The sequence below is a fragment of the Hermetia illucens genome, chromosome 3 (assembly GCF_905115235.1).
Source record: "Hermetia illucens chromosome 3, iHerIll2.2.curated.20191125, whole genome shotgun sequence".
NCBI classification, from domain to species: domain Eukaryota; kingdom Metazoa; phylum Arthropoda; class Insecta; order Diptera; family Stratiomyidae; genus Hermetia; species Hermetia illucens.
The window spans coordinates 138,406,093-138,427,324 of NC_051851.1; the positions used below are offsets into that span (position 1 = coordinate 138,406,093).

General features: G+C 42.6%; 1 protein-coding gene across 1 annotated transcript in view; it reads left to right on the forward strand.

The window, feature by feature from the left end:
* The first annotated feature begins 15,536 nt into the window (after positions 1-15,536).
* The window catches only part of LOC119651033 (stathmin-1-A), a 198,097-nt gene continuing 192,401 nt past the window's right edge, over positions 15,537-21,232 (forward strand). The window contains exon 1 of the mRNA XM_038054348.1: positions 15,537-15,751. The gene's annotated coding sequence lies outside the window, so the exon portion shown is untranslated. The remainder of the gene's footprint in view (positions 15,752-21,232) is intronic.

Consider the following 21,232-nt stretch of genomic DNA (forward strand, 5'->3'; position numbering starts at 1 on the left):
TAAGGACATGATTTCTTAGGTGAATAATGACCCGACCTTCATGAAGCGCATAAGTACTGGCGAATGAGACGTGGATCTACCACTTTGATATGGAGACAAATCACCAATTGTCCCAGTGGCGTTTCAAGGACCAGTCGAAGCTAAAAAAACAGGATGCGATGAGAAAGTTCCTTTGGCGGTCTAACGACGATAAAATAAATTTGCCAGAAAAGTAAGCCCTTTTTGTTTTATTTAAAAATTCTCGTTAATTTTCGATAATAGGCTATTTCTAAAGGATGTAGTTGCGAACCTGCTTTCATTAGAATGAATATATACTCAGATGTATATAATTACCATCACATTTAGTGCTTAGTATTTCTGTTATAAATATTCATAAATTTCCGGATACTGTCTTTGCACATCATATACATGCACATACCCACCATTTTTCGTAATCTCCTCTAATTCCTCCACGGAAGTCACAATTACAGAGATGGGCTTGGAACTTTCTTCTTTCCAGAGGATTTTAGTTATGACATGATTTACTGAAATTAATGTACATATGTATGTGCGTTCACAAGTGCGTACGATGAACACATGTGTTAGTCTAGGGGTCAAGCAGTCTTCATATTGCAGTACACATCTCATGGTAATGGTCGGCAGCCATCAACTGGGAGTGCAAAGAAGTACGTAGACCTGAAAGCGTTCAACTGATTGTTGGCTAGAAAAATATTTAATAATCGTAGCCAATTGGCTTGGAGGCAATAAACCTTTATCAGTGGCCAAGATACAGAATTGCAATAACAGTGAGCAGAGATCTCTGACTCCTCTATCAGAATTGTCTGTGGGAATTTCGCTTGGGATACGCAATGGAAGTGAAATGAAGTAGAGAATCAGACGATGTGTGCATAATTCAAAACAAGATGACCATATGGTGCCCATTCTCGCTGAAAGGCCAGTATAAGTGAATAATTCAGTTGGGACAGAATCAGAAAGAAATTGAACTGTTTCATATCACTCCACAACTTGACCTGTATCGTTCCTCCCACTCACTTTGTCCATATTAACTTTCTAACGGTATTCAATAAATACCCTCTATGAAATTATATGTGAGCAAGGTCTCATGTCGTTTGAACCATATCGAGCGAGATCCAGTTTTTATTCTTCATGAAGTCTTTTAGCACAATTGGAAGACTGGGTTCAGTGCATCATCATTCCTTACAAGACTTGACTTAATGGTCAACATTCAGCATCTGAATATTATTGGGGAAACAATTTAAATTAACGGATTTCGCAGCCCATACAGGGAATTAGTCACCAAGCGGGAAACACAACACAGAATTTTACAAGCGGAAGACATCCTAGATTCGGTGGTTGGAGGAACTTTAGTAATTCCCAAAAATCATTCTATGTTTGCAAAATATATTCACGAAAAATTTGGAGAAAGATTTCTTATCTTTCTATATTTTTTGCCAAAGCAATTGACGTTGGGTATACTCGAACACATTCCGCTTCAACAATAGCAGTTCTCACAATTTTAAGATAATGTTGCGACAATGTCGCGATAGATTGAATTAAGTTTTAGTAGTCTCCGGTTAAAGGGTAGTATAGGTCCCAGCGCGAAACGTGGATTGGTTTCCACGATGGAGCATAAAACCTGGGAAACGCCTGCTGAACCAACACCAACAGCTCTACTACCAAACCCTATCCCCTCCTCCACGTGCTGACCGCTGGGAGCTCTTTCCTAACGAAAAGCTGCAGACGGAGAAGGATGAAGTCCCGCGCCTAAAAACGGGGGAAATTATCCTAACTGGTCCTCTAGGTTGGGTAGGACTGACAACCCTACACGGACAACAACTTGTTACGAAGCCACGACAGGAGACTCGCCTGGACGGACGAACCCGGCAACGACAAAGGAATAACGATTTGCTCATTTTCTCATGGAACGTGCGCTCCCTCTACAGAGGTGAAACGGCCAAGCAGCCAACCGATACCCTGTTCCAATATAGGGCTAATGTAACAGCATTACAGGAGATGCGTTGAACAGGGATCGGTTTCCTGGAGAAGAGTCACTACACCATACATTATAGCGTCCATCCAGTAAACCATGTACTCGGACTAAGTTTCTTAGTCAGCCAAAAAATGAAACTTGCTGTTATCGGCTTTGAAAACATAGCCTCATTAAAGTTCACGTACTACAGAGGAGACTACACGAGGCAGTAGAACGAACCCTCGAAGTCTGTCCCAGATATGATATCAAAATCATATTCGTTTTGAGAATGAGGGTGTCCTAAGTCCGCATCAACTTTATGCTGGAACGGACCAAATGGGGAGCAACTTACTCCCTCTTTCCTGGTCCACGGACCCCTCGCTTAGGGTTTGCACCCAAACTTTTCAAAAAAGCAAGCGATGGCGGCTTTACGGTTTCTTACCAGGGCAGAGGCAAATCGTCAGACGCTGCCTCACCTCTGCACTGGGAGCAGCGTGACCGTAGCGGCTCGCAGATGTTGAGTGCTCCTTTATATAATTCGTAGAACACGACATGACTACGAATTAAATTGAGCGCAAATCCGCCTTATTGACCAGAGCTTGACCAGAGCTGATGCGGACTTAGAACCCCATCATTCTCAAAACGAATATTTCAGCTCTGGCCAAGCTCTGGTCAATAAGGCGGATTTGCGCTCAATTTAATTCGTAGTCATGTCGTGTTCTACGAATTATATAAAGGAGCACTCAACATCTGCGAGCCGCTACGGTCACGCTGCTCCCAGGGCAGAGGTGAGGCAGCGTCTGACGATTTGCCTCTACCCTGGTAAAAAACCGTAAAGCCGCCATCGCTTGCTTTATCAAAATCATACTTGGGGATTTTAACAGTCAAGTAAGGACCGGCCCGTATTCAGGCGATACGCTGGCTCTCATAGCTTACATCAAAACATCAAAACGGACTGCGTATTATTCAATTAACAGTGTCACAGTTGGAAGTACCTGGTTTGCGTGGAATGCGTTCCACGAACATACGTGGGCCTCTCCAGACGGGACCACTTTCAACCAAATTGACCACGTATTGATCGAACGCCACCACTTCTCAGCCTTAATGAATGTCAGAACATATAGGGGAGCCAATATAGAATCGGATCACTATCTGGTTGGCATGGTGCTCCGAGCTCGAATAACAACATCACCCAGAATCCCCCCTGACAATCAGGTGAGAGTTAACACTAAAGCCATCCACAACACAGCCCTCTGCGACAACTATAAGAGGGAAATGGATGCCGCAATAACCGCAATCAACAGACATCCTGGAGATGAAGCATCAACAAATGATCTTCCCAATCACCTGAAGAACGTTATCATTGATACGGCCACTAAGATGCTTGGCCCCAGCCGCAAGAAAAATCGGAACGGCTGAATATAAGCTAGCTACGGAACGGAAGAATGCCGCATACCGAGTAATTTGCATTCTCAAAGAACGCGGGCACGCGCGGAGACTTATCACGAACTCCGTCGAGCGGAGAAGCGACTTTACATACGGAAAGAGGAAGCCTGAGGGAACTAACAGGTCTGTGGACTGGAAAAGTACAGGGGGCAATCGCACCAGGCCCTCACACACCTCGAGACTGGCCCATACCAAAGAGGCTTGATCAGATTTTCTCGCTGCGGCAAGCGATGGAAAAACTGTTGGAATATAGACATCAGTTGCACCATCTATTCATCGACTTTAAAACCGCCTATGATAGCATAGCCAGAATAAAATTGTACATGAGAGAATTCGGTATCCCGATGAAATTGATAAGACTGACTAGGCTGACCTTGACCAATGTGCGAGGCCAGATAAAAGCAGCGGGATCACTCTCAAAACCATTCGACATCAACAACGGTCTACGACAAGGGGATGCCCTATCATGCGTCCTCTTTAACCTGGCCCTCGAGAAAGTGATCCGTGATCCTGAGGTAAATGCAAGAAGTACGATCCTCTTTAAGTCCACCCAACTACTGGCCTATGCTGACGATATCGACATCATGGGAAGACCGAGTCGAGACGTACAAACTGTCTTCATCCAGATCTAGCAGGCGGCGCGAGATCTTGGGCTGCGCATTAATGGAGGCAAGACAAAGCATATGGTGTCAACGTCTGTACCGAAAACCAACCAACCAACAACATCAAACCGCACTGGTCAAACGGGAAGAATAAAGATACGAGGCTACAACTTTGAGATCGTTGACAATTTCTCCTATCTAGGGTCGAAAATCAACCGATAACAGCTACGATGATGAAATCCGCGCACGGTTGTTGGCAGCCAACGGAGCCATTTCAGCTTACAAAAACTTCCGCTCGAAACATCTCACCATAGGGTCAAATCTCTTACCGTACAAGATAATGATCTTGCCAGTCCTCATGTATTCCTCGGAGGCATGGGTTCTTAGTAAGAAAAATTGCGAACTCTTGGGCGCGTTCGAGAGAAGAATCTTCCGAAGAATTTTCGGCCACCTACATGAGGATAGACAATTCCGTCGCCTACATAATGACGAAATCTATGAGCGATACCAGGTTGTGGATAAAATCCGGCCTAATAGGTTACGGTGGGCGGGTCACTTAATCCGTATGAATGACGATGATCCAGCCCGGAAAATCTATAAGGGCAATATCTATGGTAGAAAAAGAAGACGAGGCAGACCCTGCCTGAGATGGAGCGATGGCGTGGGTCAGGACGCCAAACAGCTTTTAGGGATATCGAATTGGTGGACCTCGGCCCAAAACCGGGATGTCTAGAGTTCCTTATTAAGGCAGGCCTAGACCGGATACCGGTTGTTGCGCCGTTGATGATGATAATGATCCTCGGTTAGCAAATCCTTAACATGTAAACAGATTTCCTGATGATGCGGAAGCTACCCGATAAAATAGAGATTTTTCGCCTTGACCTGATTTAGCTACGTCTTTTCATTGTTCTTTTTATTAACGGAAATACTAAGCTTCAAAAGGTAGTTGGAGTGAGCTGACCTTAACTTACTTGTAAGGATCCAATCATAAAACTAGTCTTATTGTAATTTTCATGACATGTGAGCATTTTCTGCACTAGATTTTCGGGAATCACCAATCTATCTAGAGTTTCCTATAAATTGGATGACCGCTTCCGTATATCTCTTACAGTAGAGAAGCACTTTCTCTATGACCCTCTTAACTTCCTCCCAGCCTGACAATGAGGTGAAATATCGAATTTGAACCTGCTGAGATATTCCCGATTATCTCAAGGCCTCATGAGATGGATAAAACTATAATTGATTCACCATGCTTCCTCTGCGAACGCAACCTGCGTTTGCTGGTGATTTCATCTATCAAGATGTCAATTGTCCTCATCTAAAACGGCCCTGAAGGCAACGCTCACCCTTACGGTTATGCTTTGGTAGTTTACATATGCTATTTAGTGCCGTTTTCTAAATTGAGATTGCGCAGGGCACGATGCAGATACAACCTCACACCATGGCTTCCTTCCTATATGGCATTAGTCATTAGTGGACTCTCTGACAGACACATGTCGAACTACTTAGCGAACATGGCCGATATCAATATATTATTTGGAATGTCGGTCAGCCCAGGAACTTATAACCCTTTGTTCCACTCCGGATTACCAACTCTTGTTTCTGGTCATTTCGCATTCAGAGGTTTCTGATAGCAGTTAGCATCTCTTTTTTAACGGGAGAGTAACCCATGGATAATTTTCAACAGGGAATTTGGGAACATGATCTGCTGAACTAGACGAGCGCTGAGTCGTCTTAATACATTCACTCACTCCTCTTGAAGTTCGTGGCAACTTTCTTGTAAACCTGTTCTTTTCTTTCCTATTTTTCTGATTTTCGGCGACCTATAGAGAGATCTATAGTTTGCCAATTCACTACTCCACCAGCAATTGCATTTCCTATTGAGTAAAATGTGTTAAGATTTCACAATGTATTATATCATATTAAGTCACAGTTCAATCGGTAGAAATGCTTTGTATAATAGGCTAGTTGAGACGCACCTCCTCTCTTTCTTCTTCAGCCTTTGTACCGGTTAGGAGCGGGGTCGGCTCGTCTTTATCGGTTGCACCATTTTGCTCAGTCTTATGTCTGATGTGGATAGGGTCTAGAGGCTTTCAAGTCACCATCCAGCGTATCAAACCAACGTTGTTTCGGATAACCTTTTCTTCGTTTCCCATTAACTTCGATGTTCAGACCAATTTCGACAGGTAAGTCAACGCAAATTACATACCGATACCATCGAAAATGCCTTGCTGGTAATTTTTCCACAATCGGTGCAACCCCATATTGACCGCTTGAGGCGAGAGGACGTTTCCTTGATGAACGCCGACATAAGCATGAAGCGGTTTTGATATACCTGCCACACTTCGAACTTTACTCTCGGGATCGCGGTAGAACCATTGAGCATACTCGATGAATTTGTTGGCCAGAAATGCAATGTGAGCACGGTGTTTCTCCATGAGTAATCGCGCAGCGTATATTGCGTCAGTAGTTCCCAGTTCTTGACAGATCCGGCTTGATTCATTTTTTTTTTTGCTAATGGAAATCTACACGCATGCCGGACTCTTAGCGACTAAAACCTCCCATATTTTCTCCACACTTTCCCTGCGGGTATTGCTTCACGGGACTGTTCAGTTTTTAACTGTTCACTCGAAACGAGGTGCGACCGCTTTGCATGGCATTAATTGCAGTAGCTTTCCTTCTATGTCTCCGCTGCGCTTCTACTGCTGGTGGATCCGTTCCGCCATTGCAACTACCACGTTCCATGCTGTATTTGAGTGTACCATGTACGTTACCACATTTTCCACCGTTAAACGGATATTTAGTTCTCTTTCAAGCTTTCTCCTTGAGCTTTTAAATCTTTTTGCATAGTCCAGATACTTATGTCTGGGATAAGCCTGTGTGTCCACCGGCTATTCTCCGCCTGGTCCCATGCTGTTTGCCATGCAGTCAATGACCGCATATGCTCACTTTCCTTATTTAGGTTCGCTTCTTGATTCTCGTATATCGGGTAGAATATCCACTGTTGGTAGGCGCAACATGCTCGGAGGGCGCTGTCTGTCTATCTGTTTGTTACATGCATTTTTCTCGGAAATAATCATCAAATTTAGTGGCAAGGTGAGAACTGTGAACGCTCACGCATACAGTGAGTTACATCATTCTACGTCGAATTTAAAATTTTTTTTTTCAAATATATACTCCTCTTCATCTGCACATACATACAATGTAGGTAAGGAGAGCAATCTTCAGAACGTCTGCTAATAGGGGACAATTGCCTAAATCGAAGGAAGATTAACATTCCCAGTATCCTGAATTACTGATACTAAGAAAAGCAATGAAGATTCATTTCGACAAGAAATTCTATACATGATGGAGTAACAGAACAAACAGGGCGTGCTAATGACCTACGGGTTAAATCAGCAACTGATTACCTAATGCGCTGGCGAGTCCATCTCAGCAGAGGGAGCGAAAGCGTATTGATGAATACAAAGTACTGTCGACCAACTGTTGCGCCTATTCTGCAGGCAAATCTACGTCTGCTTGCATTAATGATGTTCTGTTGTACATCTGGATAGCTAAAGGGAAGGGACAGCAGGTTTTGGCTGTGGTGCGAGAAAGTGGATCTTGCGACACTGTGTGTCATAACATCACTTTTCCATTTTCCTGCTCCTCTTGACGGCCAAAGAAAAGGAAAGGAATGCTAAAACCTATAATTTGTTGGTACGAAACCCGTACTGGTGGTCCTGCGGCGCAGCAGGGTTAACGGCATTCGAAATTTATTTCGAATGTTGTTAATTCGACTGTCAGATGCCACCACCGGTGTTTTCCGTGGCGGAGTAGGCCTGAAAATGAAATGTGAAAAATAATTGAAGTCAAGCTAAACGAATTATTGAAACGTTGTAAAATTTTTCGACTGAGAGAGTCTCGCTAATTATTCCTTAACTTTCTATCAATAAAATTATTTGAGCTGTGATTTCTTATTTTTTTTTTAAATGTCAAGGTTCCGAATTAAAAGCAGTTGCTAGCAATATTCATATCGAATATCTGGAATAATCTAGAACAATCAAGTCGTATCGAGACTAAAGTCCTCGGTCTATAGGTCGGTCCGAAGACCGTTTGATACTGTAGTTCCCAATGAAGTTTCCGTGATTTCAAATAAGGTTCAGGTGATCTTGTCTTATGATTTGGGAGGAACCTGCGGCATAGTCCACGTGTCGGCTGCTTGTGGTAGGTTGGTCGATGGAATTAAATTTTTCGTAAGGTTTCTGGCCTTAAGGTCTTCTGGTCCTGGCGTCGGATGCTGCCTTGAGACGTGATGGTTCGGCCTGTGCGGTGGTTGGTTCCGACGGGCCCCAGGTCTCCTGCTTTTCCTTAAGTGTTAGGTTTTGGCGGCTGAACTTTTTGCTATCCTTCAGGCCATCAAGGTGGCTTTCAGGATGGGTGAGGAGAAGGTTGCCATCATTACAGACTCTCTCCAGACATGTAAATTATTCAAACAAACTTCGCGATCGCACTACCTAGTTAACTCAAGGGGCGAATTGAACGGAAATATGAATTATCGATGTATGCATTACCGAGATTCCACTGTAGTTATTTTAGGAATCAATGCAACGCAACCTCTATAGCGATGAAAGCTATGAGCGATATCACGACCGTTTGGTCCGGCTCAACAGGTTGCAGTGGGTGAATCACTTAATCTGTATGGGTTTAGTCGTTAGGACGCCATACAGCTTTTAGGGATATCGAATTGATGGACCTCGGCGCAAAACCAGGATATCTGTAGTTCCTTACTAAGGCAGGCCCAGACCGGGTACCGGTTGTTGCGCCATTGGCGATAATGAATGCAACTTTCCTTAATACCATTATTATCAAGTGTCCCAACAACCTCTTGAATGACATTGAATTTGAATAATTTTCTTCTGAAAAAATGCCGTTCTGATGGTAGTGAGCCAGTCCTTTGACTTCCATTTGAACCCTAAGAGATTCGTCAAGGCCGGTAGGCTATTATATATGTTAAGTTGGGTTCTCCTTAATAGAAATTCACAGCAAATACCATATCCCGAGGTGCTTAATCTAGAGCTCCATGAAGTGTGCTCCAAATATATCACAGACCTATTTTCAGGAGCCATGCAAATAGGAAATCTGAGAACAAATTGTTTTCATGGTTTCACATAAATTATAGGTTTAGGACCTACATCTAATGCAGATAATTTCATTTTGGCAAAATTAAAATTTTCAGTTCACTTGCTACGGTTAAAAGAAATATTCCTCTGAACATTTTTCTTCGTACATCATGCACTTCACCAAAAGCAAGTACAAACCGCTCACAATGTGAAACCATCGCTCCACGTCTCCATGTCACCAAAAATGGCAAAACAACTTTAAATCTCATATTTACATAAATAATTCGTTGGTTCGTTTCGGCGTTCTTTCTCTTTGTTGCAACGTTTTAGGCAGTTGGGTGGTTGGTTACTGGAGCCGGCCTCGTTCATTTTCCCTCAATCCAACTTGCTCCCTCGTTTTTTCTTTCTTTTCTGTTCCATTTTAAGATCTTTAACTTTTTGGTTTGTTTTGCGAGCTCGCTCTGTACCGGCAACGGCTAGATGACTAAGGTTGAGACCACAGACTAGTCATCATGCTTGGAAACCATCGATAATCTTCTAGCTCCATGTGTTTTTTGTTTGGGTAGCTTTCAAAGCCTAGCTAGAATCGTTATCGTTATTATTTCAGTTTTAGAAATATACTTGCAAATGGGATGTTTACAATAATTACTAATTAAGTCACCTCAGTGGGTCTAATATTTTGCGTCACCACGTTCAACTATTTGAGTGCATTCTTTGTTCAATTTCATAGGCGATATTCTATCCTAGAAATTGCTTCGAAATACGTGCATATATGATCCTAAATCTGTTCTATCGAATCATCTATACAGATACACCCTAAGCAGAAGAATTTATAACATAATATTTACGGGTTATCTTGGGATCATCTTCATAAACGCTTCAAGAAAACTTTATGGTGTGGAAAGCACTTCAAAATAACGAAAGGTCTATGCAATACGTTCCTAAGTTGGAATAGACATTACACTGCGCTTTCACAATCAGATTTCATAGTTGTTCTAGCATCATACCTTGTTGGGTTAAATAAGGAAGGATGACGAATTAGGCTTCCGTATTTCCATTGAAAGTGCTGAGCCTCATCAAAGAAGACTGTATACATAAGATTTAACTCCTAGCACATTCTTTGAAATTTAATGGAGACGGAAGACCATTGCACATCTTCGACCGTGATGGGAGTTTTGCGTCGAAATTTACGCGCATAAGAACTGGTGTTACTGCCATGTATGTGATGCAGTGCAACGGTGTGCGCCCACACGGGACCTGATGTACAATCAAAACGTGCATACATGACAGTTGGATACATGGAGAAGGAGAAAACGGGTATCCACACCGAAGCGATGATCTTTTACAGCACTGGCAGTATGTCCTGAACAGACATACTAAGATGGTGAAAAATGTCAGCCGGCTCCCGAGAAACTAAAAGGGGATTTTATCCTGGATCTAAAAAAATACGATGGAAGCAAAGACGAAGGCTTTCGCAGCCAAGTCAAAAATCAACTTGGTGAAAATGCTGCCGTGCGTGTTCAAAAGCATGAAATCGCTAAAAAGTACAAGAACTTAGACAAGGTCATTTCTAGGGCAGAAAGCTGCTGGATGTCGAGAAAGTCTGTTTTGGATGGGTAGTTTGCCGATTTAGAGAGCAGATATCCATGAATAGGTACTTCAAATGCCTCTTGTATAGGTATCTTGCGACGGCATATACAAACGCGTTTGATAGGTCTGACCAATGCAGATTGAAATCAACTTCAACCGTTGTAGGGTTGCTCAAGACCTACTCTCGCAAACAACCTACGATTCGGAAGTATAAGTATACAATGCAACCCTAAAAATAATGTATGGGTAGCCGATCTTAAAGGTGGAGCGATTTTGTGGTCATGCAGTCATACAGAAATATATGAGGAAACCTTCAATAGCCGGCTTGACGTTCGTTGAATTTGAAGACATGTTGGGCAAATTGGGTTTAGACCGGAAAATATTGCCGGTGATTTTGATGAATGGACCACCGAAGGAGGTAGCTCACTGACTAATGCAAGAAGGTATTGTCTCTTGAAGACCGTCGCACTATTTAACATCATATTGTCTAATGATGGTCAAGTTAATACTTATCGGAAAGAAGGGTCCGCTTCGGTTTTGGAACTGACATTTGTTTATCTTCCACTGGCTCGCCATATGTCCTGGAACGACAGTGAACACTATACCCACAGTGATCACCAGGAAATCATCCTTGATCTGAAAAACAAATCAATCGTTTGAGGATTTGTACAATCAAATCAATCGTTTGGGGATCTTTACGTTCAAGAATAGAGAAAACCTCAAGTCAGTCAGCGGAAGCCATTGACGGGAAAACATTAATAGATGTGTGTTTGGATCAGGACACTATACTAGGCAACCGTCGGAGAGATCCTTACATTCCACTGAGTGCTTCGCGATGGCATGTGGCCCAATGACACCGAGACGATACACTTTTCCCAGTAGAAGACCTAGTTGCTAGTGGATCAGTGAACTGTTTGATCTTCGGTCGGTGTGTCATCGTACCAAACCGATCCGAACCGCACGTTTGGTACGATGACACGCCGACCGAAGATCAAACAGTTCACTGATCCACTAGCAACTAGGGATTCTACTGGGAAAAGTGTATCGTCTCTATGCCTGGCGCCTTACTCATTTCATGTACATTTAATTGCTGACTCTATTTATCCTAATGTTGGGGGTCAACGTTTCTATTATGCTTCACCATAATTCCGCTGAGTTCTGGTGATTGGGGTGTATATAAGGGGCTGAGGAGTTCTTTGAAATAATACACCCATCTCTTACGTTTCACGCCTCAAAGTTGTCAATTTTCTCTGATTAAAGTTATGCGAAACACAAAGCCGTATTACAACCACTCCAAATGGTTTCCTGGGTTGCTACCTTGTACTTGCTGGCCTATTGAAGTCAGTTTTTATAGCACCAGATTTGTTTAGCGATCTCACATTCCAGGATCCAAGCGCATAGTCATTCATTTGGTAATCGTTTGGTAATTGGAAGACCATATCAATCGCGATAGAACTCTAGCCAAAAACTGTGGTATGCCCTGCTGCCAAAAAGGCCACAAGTTGACTTGCGAAGATTACAAAAGCATCTCACTGCTTTGTACGTCCTTTAAAATCTCCACAAAAATACTACTAGAGAGGAATGAGACTGTAAGCCGATAAGATGATTGGTGAATCCCAGGAGGTTTCCGAACTGGATGATAGACAATTTACCAGCTATTTACGGTAAAATAGTTGTTAGAAAAATGCAATTTTACACAGACGTTCATCAAATATTCGTTGACTTCAAGTAGGCATGTGACAGTATTGACCGAAATGTACTGTACAAAGTAATGCTTAAATTGGGAAGCAAAACTGGTAAGCCCTATCAAAATGACAATGTCCACTCGACGGGACAGCACAGGTCAGAGAAAATAATAGCCTGACAGGTGCATTTGAAACAAGCATCGAGTTAAAACAAGGAGGTGGGCTGGCAGTTCTACTGTTTAATCTGGGGTTGGAGTAATTTATACGACAGTGGGCACAAAAGGCACCATGCTCTATAAGTTCTGCCAAATTGTTGCATATGCGGGCGATGTAAACAGCATGACGTGGTGTTTCACATCATCATCATCAACGTGCAACAACCTGTATCCGATCTAGGCCTGCCTTAGTAAGGAACTCCAGACATTCCGGTTTTACACCGGGATCCACCAATTAGATATCCCTAAAAGCTGTGTGGCGTCCTGGCTTACGCCATCGCTCCATCTGAGGCAGTGACTGCCACGTCTTCTTTTTTATCATAGATATTGTCCTTATAGACTTTCCGGGCAGAATCATCCTCACCTCATTAGGTGACTCGCCCACCGCAAACAGATGGTTGTGGTATCGCTGAAGCTGCGTTGCATTGCTTCCTAAAATAACTATAGTAGAATCTCGATAATGCGTACATCGGTAACAACCATACGGATTAGGTGACCCGCCCACTGCAGCCGGTTGAGCCGGATTTTATCCACAACCAGATGATGTCGCTCTTCTTCTCTCAAACGCGGCCAAAAATTCGCAATTTCTCTTGCTAAGAACCGAATCTCAGCGTCTTGAATAGTAAGAACTTTCATCCTCTGGTGAGATGTGTCTAGATCTCTAGCTGTTGGCAGTTAACAAACGTGATCGTCGTAGCTGTTATTGGTTGCGATTTTCAACCCTAAATAGCAGAAATTACCAACGGCTTCAAAGTTGTACTTATCTTCATTGTTCTCATTGATTTGCGGTTTGATGTTGTCGCTTCTTTGTTCTTTGGTGCTGCCACCATGCACTTCGTCTTGGCTTCATTTATATGCAGCACAAGATCTCGCGCCGCCTGCTCGATCTGGATGAAGATAGACTTCCCGTAATGTCAATATCATCAGCATAGGTCACTAATGGGTTTGACTTGAAGAGGATGGTGCCTTTTGCATCGAAGATCACATTTTCTAGCCCCAGGCTAAAAAGAACGCATGATAGGGCCCCCATTGTCATAGACTGTTCTTTATGTTGAATGGTCTCAAAACTGATCCTGCTGCTTTTATCTGGCCTCGCAAATTGGCCAGAGTCAGCCTAGTCATCATTTTTCCATCGCTAGCCGCAAACAGAAAATTTGATCTGTCGTCGATTTGCCTTGAGTGAAGCCTCTTTGGTATGGCCCGACGTATCGTTGCATAGGGCTCCGTCTCCATTTGACCGTTAAAATCTTCAAGTAGGGACGACGGCCCGCTCTACGACCTCGTAGAAGGTATCTTTCTCCGACTATGCAGTCTTCCCTGTAGGGACGTTAACGTTAATGAGGCTTATATTTCTAAATTTGCCTCACAGAGTGCATAGCCTTTCGCTAATATTTTCAAAGCCTATAACAACAGGTTTGAATTTTTGGTTGACTAGGAAGCCTACACCGAGCGCGTGGTTTACTGGATGGCCGATATAATATATGGGTAGTGGCTCTTCCCCAGGAAGCCAATCTCTGCCCAGTGCGTCTCTTGCAACGTTGTTACATCACTCTTATATTAGGAGAGGGTATCGATTAGCTGCTGAGCAGCACTCGGTCTGCATAGCGAGCGCACGTTCCATGAGAAAATGTGCAAATCGTGCGTCTATTTTTGTTGCCCGGTTCGTCGTTGTAAAATCCTTCCAGTCCGAAGCTCCTTTCGTGACTTCGTAACACGTTGTTTTCTATGTAGGATTGTCAGCCCTACCTGGAGGATCAGTTGGTACTATTTGTAATGTTTTCAAGTGCGGGAGATTCTCCTTCTTCGTTTGCAGTTTTTCATTAAGAAAGAACTGCTAGCGATCACCACGTGGAGGTGATTGGTAAGGATAAGGATTGGTAGTAGAGCTGTTGGTGTGCGTTTCCGCTCCGTCATGGATTTCAATCCACGTTTCGCCTAAGTTTTACATCAGCAAGGAAATTTTTATAAACCTCGACAAAACAATCGAAATTCCTTGTACCAAATATTTAACAAGCCTGGAGTCTCAATATTTATCAAACTTCGGAAATTGGAGTGCGACTCTCAAATACCTGAAAAGGTTTTCGAAGGGAGAGCAGAAGGACGAAGACCTGTAGGAGAACCCCGAAAGTGCTGGACAAATTCTGTTGAAGAAGACAGCATATTACTTTTGGGATTTTAAAATTGAAAAACGAGAACGTGGTCGATCGATCGAGATAGTTGCACGAAGGACATCCTGAGGACCAAAGTCCGAAGTGGGTTGTAGAACCTTCACCATGGCGACTACTATGGGAATGGGGACTAGAGATTCATAATTCACCTTGATATGTGGAAATTGACCCATCCATTGAACTACCAATGAGAACCAATCAAATCCAGCTATCAAAAATATTTAAAATGTTTTTTTGAACCCAGATGTAACATTTTTTAAACAATTTTGAAGATCTAGGCTTCTCATTGGACCTTATCAATCAATATTTCGTTGTGCGTGGTGTCATGTGCACAAACATTTATATGGTCGTGCATAATATGTTAATTGTAACCACAACCAGCAAATAAACTGGCAAAAACATTAGCGAACAACAGGAATCCTCTCATAATTCCATATTTCACAATTCGAAAAATAACGGACGATTCGCATTGCAAAGATCAGTACTTCGTGCAACGCCCACAACAAACTTGCCATCCACAATGCGCGTTCGGCAACGATCGTTTGTTGCAATTTTGTACTCATTTCCCATAAAAGTCCATTCTCCCATGAAACACTTTCATGCGATAATGATGTTCATCCCCTATTCAGCGCAGTACTCAATTCAAATTTATCGCATAAAACACGTTGCACTTGCTTGGAACCGGTTTTATTATTTGTCGCGTGTGGATCGTGTTCTGCAAAGTGAGGATCGTCATATAAAACGCTATGCAGCGGACGGGCGCCTCCAAGTCAAGTTCAAAGTGGTTTGTAGATCGAACGGTGATTCCTCGCGGATTCGCGTCAGTGCGTGTTTAATTAAGTTCTTTAATGTTTCAAGGTTACCGTCGCGAAGTGATCGTTGCATTTTTTGAATTTGAGCCGTTCGAGTAACGCTTTTTTTCGCGCTAGTGCAATTTGTGATTGGCCGCGGATTTTCCAATTGGATTAAGTTCTGTGAGTAATTGTTGCATTGCTTGCATGCCTACATGGTGTGGATGGATTTCTTTGTTTTCTTTCTTTTGTTTGGAAGAGCCTACCAGGGAAGCACGGTGAAGTGCAGCCCACGGATTGTTGCGGAAGGCACCGCGGGGCCGTGTAAATATGTAAATAGAACAAAGAAATTTCCCCTCCTGAACCAAAATATTGAGCAGCTGTTTTCCAAGCGGATTTTCAGATAGGGACGTTAGCATAGGTCCAGGGTAGTGTTGCCGTTCAAGGAACTACCGTGGATATCAGAATTTTCAGGGATGGTACCTGTGCAGTCATACGCAGTTAACGCAGCGTTGGTTCGCCGTTTTTGCCCGTTTGTTTGTGTTGCGATGTTCCTCTGGCTGAAGGAGTTATGTTTTATTGTTCCAGTATCTTTTTGCGCATGGACTTTTCATTCCTTTATTGAACCTAAAACGTAGACAAGCAATTAAAAAATGTTTGTTATAATGAACTTGAACCTCTTTTGAGGTTTTATGCAACGCGTATTGAGAAACCGTTGCATCTATTGACATGAAATTTGACTGGATTGTTATTAATTTACGTTGAAATTAGGCGAGCTCTCCACACATGCAGAAAGGAACTCAAAACTGACCCCAGACCTTTCTGGAGTCACTAACTGACTGAATTGGTGCTTTAGTTAGTACTACTACTCGGGAGTGTGGGAAAGACCTACAAAAACAAAAACCTAAAAAAATTGTGATTTATATTATCATTCCGATACCTGCTAAAATATAGATAATAGTGATGACACACGTATTAGGAATTCACCAGAAAACCCCTATTAAGTATGTAGGTCCTAGAACAGTGGTAATATAGGCTATAATACCACAAAGGACAATACTGGGAAGTTTGGTGTAAATCTTACGTTATTAACAAGCTGATAGATGAAATTCGACTCTTCACACCAATTCACTTCGCAATAGGATATCAGTGGATGAATAAAAATCTACAAAACCTTTCATATCTGAATTTTTTGGACAGAAATAACATTTTTGCAAGAAAAAATCTATTCTACAACGGAACAGCTTTATATTCCACTTGATTTTTGGACACTTGCAAGAGCACAAGAAGAAGTAATTACTGCAAATTCCACCATCATTGCTTCAAGAGATTCCATCTTTTCGTAGGATAAATTCTATTATGATTGTTGAACTGTTTTAAGAGTATTTTTCAAACAATAATGCCATTGTTTTATATCTACGGTTAATTCAAACTTTTCCCGTTGTCGATTTGCCTATGGAACGAAACGCCTTCAAAGAAATTGTAATGGTAAAACAAAGCCTTATTAAAATCGATTTACTGGCTGTCCCACGCATTTTTCTCGGAAACGGTTATAGCAATTGACATCAAATTTGGTGGAAAGGTGGGAACTGTGAACTCTCACGCATACAGTGAGTTATATCAGTATGCGTCGAATTTAAGGGAGGTCTCCATACATGCAAAAGGGAGGTGCAATTTTTTTTCACCAAATAGGTTAGTACTTTCCGAAGCCAATCATAGTTTTGACATTTGTTGAGAAGGTGGGGAGTACGGGGCGTCGAAAGTGATCATTTCTTTCACGGATCCATTCTCAAAAACTAGTCCACCGAAAAATTTGAAAAAATCAGGAATTCGCCACTATATGGTGCCTAGACTCCGAAATACCCTCCAAATAAAGTTAATTATAGTACGTTACTATAATTTTTGGTAACTGCAAAACCCCCTTAGGCTCATCCTAGAATCACGAAATCACAACAATGTAGGCTACACCATAGAGCATGATCCTGCTAAGTTTGGTGGAAATTGCACTATTGCTAACAAAGTTGTACAAGGTCAAAATTGTCGCTCCTATGCAAATTCAATTTAAACGTCAGTATCACGCCAAAGTGGATATTCTCACGTAATATATGCATTCAGGAGTGGCACGATCATTAGCATAAATACATGTAGCAAATATTTATTGATTTTGTTGAAAATTTGCACAAATTTGCAAATATCGGTATTTGCAAAAATAAATATCTACACCAGCGAAAAAGAAACAAGTTTTTTATTATTTCAAATAATTAATCGTTGGAAACACCGCATAATTACACTCACATTTTTTAAGGTTTTGTGTGAAACAAAACCTTATCAAATTGGTTCAATTTCTGTCTGTCCATGTGTCTGTCTGTCACAGCCAATTTACTCAGGAACTGCCGGAACCGATTATCACGAAATTTGGTGAGAACATGTGGCCTGTGTTTCCCTTCAAATGCAGGGAGTGGCGCCATTTCGTGTTCAGTTTGAAGGGGGGACTTTCCATACAAGCAAAAGGGGGGTGTAAATTTTTTTTTCACAGATAAATAAATTTTTTTTTCATCGGATAAATTAGTCACAATCATCTTGTTGTATTCCTTATATCAAAATACAAATGATAACGGACTACGGATTATTCAATTAGCAGTGTCACATGAAATGGTTGTTGGAAGTACCTGGTTTGCGCGGAAAGCGGTCCACAAGCAAACGTGGGCCTCTCCAGAGGAGACCACTTTCAACCAAATTAACCACGTGCTAATCGAGCGCCGCCACCTCTCAGCCTTGATGAATGTGGGAACAAATAGGGGGGCCAATATAAACTCGGATCACTATCTCGTTGGCATAGTGCTCCGAGCTCGAATAACAACACCACCCATAATTTGCTCTGACAATCAGGTGAGAGTTAACACTGAAGCCATGCACAACACAGCTCTCCGCAACACCAATAAGGGGGAAATGAATGCCGTAATAACTGCAATCAACAGAGATCCTGGAGATGAAAAATCAACAAATGATCTTCACAATCACCTGAAGAACGTTATCATAAATACGGCCAAAAACATACTTGACCCCAGTCGCAAAAAGAGTCGGAACGGCTGGTTCGACGATGAATGTAAGCTAGCAACGGAACGGAAGAATGCTGCATACCGAGTAATGTTGCATTCTTAAAGGACGCGGGCACGCGCGAAGAGCGACATCACAGATGGAAAACGAAAGCCTAGGAGAGTGAAGAGAGCAACCGCACCAGGCGCGCTGCAAGTTTTACTAACAAGTCAGTAGGATGAAGTCTCACAGACCTCGAGACTGCCGAAACAAAGAGGGAAATCTGATTTAGTATTTTGATGAACTACTGTACAACCAGAACATCGGCGAGTTGGAGGGCTCGTCAACTGTAGACGACAGACAAATATTATCACCACCAAGTATTGAAGAATCAGTCCGGGTAATTCATCGGCTTAAAAATCATAAGTCGCCAGGAACCGATGCAATTGCAGTCGAATTGGTTAAATATGGAGGTGATCAATCACACCAAGCGGCTCATCAATTTTTACTCAAGGTGTGGGACAGCGAATTAATGCCTGACGATTGGCAAAGAGGTATTATCTCTCCCATACATAAAAAGGGAGATATCACGCAATGCAGCAATAATAGAGCAACGTGATAATTGCTGAGTGCCATTTACAAGATATTCTGGGTGGGACAGCCTCATACGCTCAGAACATCAATGGCCCATAAGAAAGAGGCTTCACTTCAAGCAAATCAGCAACAGATCAGATTTTCTCTCTACGTCCAGCCTATGATAGCATAGCCATAGTAAAATCGTACACGGTCATGAGAGAATTCGCTATCCCGACGAAATTGATAAGACTGACTAGGCTGACCCTGACCAATGTGCGAGGCAAGATACAAACAGCAGGATCACTCTCAAGATCAACAACGGTCTAAGACAAGGGGATGGCCTATCATGCGTCGTTTTTAACCTGGCCCTGGAAAAAGTGACCCGTGATGCTGAGGTAAATGCGCGAGGTACAATCCTCTTTAAGTCCAACTACTGGCCTGTGCTGACGATATCGACATCATGAGAAGAACGACCCGAGACGTACAAACTGCCTTCATCCAGATCGAACAGGGGGCGCGAGATCTTGGGTTGCATATGAATGAAGCCAGGGCAAAATATATGGTGGCAATGTCAGCGCCAAAAACCAAGCGACTAACAATATCAAACCGCACTGGTCAAACGGAAAGAATAAAGATAGGAGGCTACACCTTTGAGATCGTTGATAATTTCTCCTATCTAGGTTCGAAAATCACAACCGATATCAGCTACGACAATGAAATCCGCACACGGTTGTTGGCAGCCAACAGAGTCTATTTCAGCTTACAAAAACTCTTCCGTTCGAAACATCTCACGATAGATTCGAAACTCTTACTGTACAAGACAATGATCTTGCCAGTCCTCATGTATTCCTCGGAGACTTGGGTTCTTAGCAAGAAAAATTGAGAACTCTTGCCTGCGTTCGGGAGAAGAATCTTACGAAGAATTTTTGGCCCCCTACATGAGGATGGACGATTCCGTAGCCTACATAACGACAAAATCTATGATCGATACAATGACTGACGACGATAGGTTGCGGTGGCACTTAATCCGTATGGATGAGGATGATCCCACCCGAAAAGTCTATAAGGGCAATATCTATGGTAGAAAAAGAAGACGATGTAGACCCTGCCTGAGATGGAACGATGACGTAGGTCAGGACGCCAGGTAGCTTTTAGAGATATCGAATTGGTGGACCTCGGCACAAAACCGGGATGTCTGGAGTTCCTTATTAAGGCAGGCCTAGACCGGATACCGGTCGTTGCGACGTTGATGGTGATGATTCCAGTGCAATATCAATGCCGCAAAGTCCAAACAATCTACGGATCCCAAACTCGAACTGACCCTCGATCCAACGCTGGAAATGTCCGATTGACGGGCGGGACCTGTCGTCCTTGAGACGTACGGTGAACGATCGGGTTGGTTGTACATTCGAGACAGCAGTCGGCAGCGCTTAACCAGGGCGAACCTTCCTTCACAGTAGACGTGCGAGCCAATCATTTCACTTGATGCGCACAATAAATGCCAAACTGCATTCCGTAAACACTCAGACAAGAAAATTGCATCGATGTAACAAACGCCAAAAAATGTGCTGAGTGTCAAAAGTCCCCTTAATAATAGTGGGTTATTATATTATGAAAATTCACTGCGAACCCCCTTAAGTTCATCTTAGATTCTGAAAGTGATGTAGTTTTAAATATGAGGCATTATACTGATAAGTTTAATGGGAATCCTTCAATTATCAGTAAAGTTATAGTAGCCCAAATTTGCCTTTTTCGCGCCATATTACTACTCATTAAAACATTAAATGTCAGTACCACATCGTATTGAATTCCCTACGAGCCATTTATAAATGGAACCATTGTGTATCCAAATATTGTTGCTTCCGATGTCCCACTTTCCCTGCTATTCCGTGATAGTTTCATTTCGTGAGACTTGCCGCCGACGGGCAACAGATTCTCCGGTGAGGGACACTTGATAGTAAAGACGTTATCCTTATCTCGCCAGAATATCAATTGGGATCATTCTTGCTATCACGCGAGCTGTTCGAAGTGCATCTCTGTCATACGCGGCTC